At 45.3% G+C, this 3,770-nt stretch overlaps 1 long non-coding RNA gene across 1 annotated transcript; it reads left to right on the top strand.

Moving 5' to 3' along the window:
* The first annotated feature begins 2,859 nt into the window (after window positions 1-2,859).
* On the top strand, window positions 2,860-3,302 carry LOC139401297 (uncharacterized). The gene is made up of 3 exons (XR_011632939.1): window positions 2,860-2,893; window positions 3,002-3,088; window positions 3,232-3,302. It is a non-coding gene; the product is annotated as an uncharacterized lncRNA (long non-coding RNA).
* Window positions 3,303-3,770: the final 468 nt, after the last annotated feature.

Below are 3,770 nucleotides of genomic sequence, written 5' to 3'. Positions count from 1 at the left end.
GCCTGCAGCCTTGCGAGGGTTAACACGTTTAAATGTCTTACTCACCTCGGCTGCAGTGAAGGAGAGACCGCAAGTTTTCGTTGCAGGCCGTGTCAGTGGCACTGTATTGTCCTCAAAGCGTGCAAAAAAGTTATTTAGTCTGCCTGGGAGCAGGACATCCTGATCCGTGACTGGGCTGGATTTCTTCCTGTAGTCCGTGATTGACTGTAGACCCTGCCACATGCCTCTTGTGTCTGAGCCGTTGAATTGAGATTCTACTTTGTCTCTGTACTGACGCTTAGCTTGTTTGATAGCCTTGCGGAGGGAATAGCTGCACTGTTTGTATTCGGTCATGTTACCAGACACCTTGCCCTGATTAAAAGCAGTGGTTCGCGCTTTCAGTTTCACACGAATGCTGCCATCAATCCACGGTTTCTGGTTAGGGAATGTTTTAATCGTTGCTATGGGAACGACATCTTCAACGCACGTTCTAATGAACTCGCACACCGAATCAGCGTATTAGTCAATGTTGTTGTCTGACGCAATACGAAACATGTCCCAGTCCACGTGATGGAAGCAGTCTTGGAGTGTGGAGTCAGCTTGGTCGGACCAGCGTTGGACAGACCTCAGCGTGGGAGCCTCTTGTTTTAGTTTCTGTCTGTAGGCAGGGATCAACAAAATGGAGTCGTGGTCAGCTTTTCCGAAAGGGGGGCGGGGCAGGGCCTTATATGCGTCGCGGAAGTTAGAGTAACAATGATCCAAGGTCTTTCCACCCCTGGTTGCGCAATCGATATGCTGATAAAATTTGGGGAGTCTTGTTTTCAGATTAGCCTTGTTAAAATCCCCAGCTACAATGAATGCAGCCTCCGGATAAATGGTTTCCAGTTTGCAAAGAGTGAAATAAAGTTCATTCAGAGCCAACGATGTGTCTGCTTGGGGGGGGATATATACGGCTGTGATTATAATCGAAGAGAATTCTCTTGGTAGATAATGCGGTCTACATTTGATTGTGAGGAATTCTAAATCAGGTGAACAGAAGGTTTTGAGTTCCTGTATGTTTCTTTCATCACACCATGTCACGTTAGTCATAAGGCATACGCCCCCGCCCCTCTTTTTACCAGAAATATGTTTTTTCCTGTCTGCGCGATGCGTGGAGAAACCTGTTGGCTGCACCGCTTCGGATAGCGTCTCTCCAGTAAGCCACGTTTCCGTGAAGCAAAGAACGTTACAGTCTCTGATGTCCCTCTGGAATGCTACCCTTGCTCGGATTTCATCAACCTTGTTGTCAAGAGACTGGACATTGGCAAGAAGAATGCTAGGGAATGGTGCACGATGTGCCCGTCTCCGGAGTCTGACCAGAAGACCGCCTCGTTTCCGTCTTTTTCGGAGTCGTTTTTTTGGGTCGCTGCATGGGATCCACTCCGTTGTCCTGTTTGTAAGGCAGAGCACAGGATCCGCGTCGCGAAAAGCGTATTCTTGGTCGTACTGATGGTGAGTTGACGCTGATCTTATATTCAGTAGTTCTTCTCGACTGTATGTGATGAAACCTAAGATGACCTGGGGTACTAATGTAAGAAATAACACGTAAAAAAAGGTAATCGACTAGCCGGACTGTTCCCCGGACTCCAGTTGTAGGGATTTGTACAATGCACAAACAAGGCTATTGAACCTGACATTGGTGTCTGTCTTTATTCATTTATCCAACATATCATACTGAAACAACAACGAAGTGATACGTGCCATGGAGACTTATAACGGATACTTTCCAAACACCAAAAGTTCCCACGCTGGGCGATACTGTTTACTACACTCTTATGCATACAATCCAAGTCATACGTTCATTGTCATTCATACTCTTATTTTTAACCGAATATCTTTGCAAAGGTGTTCCTTGTGTCAATTCAGAGTTTGGAAATATTGGAATAATGTGCTTATGAGGACCCCGACACTCAAGGCGCACAACAGGATAACACAACAACCACATTTTCAATTGACAATCATTGCTTTAAATGGATGTGGTCGATAGATATGTATAGGCATATATAAACAATGTATTTAACTTGTAAACCAAGGTTGGATTAGTTGGTCTAAACCACATGCACCTGGATAATCGCGTCATGAATCGGGACGGGCTCCTACGTCCTCATATACACATTATGACATAATAAAGAGCTTAACTCAATTATACAGGTTCTACACATTCCATTTCTCCATGGCAATAGAATGTAAACATTCTATTTTGCGCCAAACATCGCCAACAACTCAATTCTAAGTGCAGCATATTGGACGACTCCACAGTCATTGATCATTCGCGACTTTAAGTCATTCCTGTTATCTCTAGAGCATCCCGTATATCTATAGCGCTGCATTTCTTCCCCATCTTACCATGGATAGGGTTTGGTGCATTCCGGAGTTCACTTGTGGTCCCACAAAGGTAATCTTAAGAGAAATTAATTTTAGTATACTGTAAATGCCTGTGCATAATGTGCATAACAAAGCATCATGATGCACAGGCATCATTCATTATCTTCAAAGGAATTTTGTAGAAGCAGCCTTTATTTTCATTCTCTGCAGTCCTGATGGGGGGAAACATATTACAATAAACAGGTAAGATTCATCCCACAAAAACATAAACAACAGAAAGAGAGTTGTATTTCAAGACAGTTTAGAGAATGTGGTTATAAGAGATCTTAATATCACTTGCAAATAGTGAGGCATGAGCAGTTGTGAAATGTTGCGAGAGGCCCTTCTGAAAGTATTTCGTAGCACGGTCTCACACCTTATATGAGCTCTGTTTGTGCCTTTGTGGCGGACGAGGTGCAGAGCTGCTTCCAGCCCCCTGCAGCCACCCTAGCAGTCCCCCCTGTCCTAGCGGTGGCCGTTTCCACCACACTACCAGCTGACATCCAAGCAGGTGAGTAGCAATGATAGAGAACACTCTGACAGACGCCTGTTCTGATGACATCTTGGTGCCTTGTAGTAGTACAGCTCATCAGGATTGTTGTTGCCACCCATAACACAGACCCGGCTTCTTCCCACCTAGAGGTTGGGAACTAATATTGGTCTAATGGACTTCCTGTCATACGAAGACTGACCTCTGTGTTCCTGGGTGAGAGAACTCAAGTATGCCATCTAGTGTTCAAACATGGTTTTACAACATTGATTTAAAAAAAGGCTGTAACCTTTATCCCACTGAGCACTTCAGGAAACAAATCTAACCAAAACTAACATTATATTTCTCTCTTAACATAGTTAGACATCACCCCTAACACAGAGGCAGATCCGGCTTCTTTCCACCTGAATGTTGTGGACATCACCTGTAACAGAGGCAGACCCGGGTTCTTCCCACCTGAATGTTGTGGACATCACCTGTAACACAGAGGCAGACCCTGCTTCTTCCCACCTGAATGTTGTGGACATCACCTGTAACACAGAGGCAGACCCGGCTTCTTCCCACCTGAATGTTGTGGACATCGCCTCTAATACAGAGGCAGACCCGGCTTCTTCCCACCTGAATGTTGTGGACATCACCCCTAATAGAGGCAGAGCCCATCTCTTCCCTCTTGGAGGTTGTGGACGTCACACCTGAAGAAAGGACTCTCACGATGGCCGTCTCCGCCACTCTGCCAGCTGACATCCATGCAGGTGAGTAACACTTAGAGAGCACTCCGGCAGGTGCCGTTTGTAATGACATCTTAGTAGAACCTTTCAACTGGCCAGTGTTTAGAAGCTACGGTTTGCATTTGTTTTCATTCTGTTCCTCTTTTTTCCCTTTCCAGAGGATGTTGCTG

The sequence above is a fragment of the Oncorhynchus clarkii genome, unplaced genomic scaffold (genome assembly GCF_045791955.1).
Source record: "Oncorhynchus clarkii lewisi isolate Uvic-CL-2024 unplaced genomic scaffold, UVic_Ocla_1.0 unplaced_contig_13301_pilon_pilon, whole genome shotgun sequence".
NCBI classification, from domain to species: Eukaryota; Metazoa; Chordata; class Actinopteri; order Salmoniformes; family Salmonidae; genus Oncorhynchus; species Oncorhynchus clarkii.
This window is presented reverse-complemented; position numbering and strand designations above follow the sequence as displayed.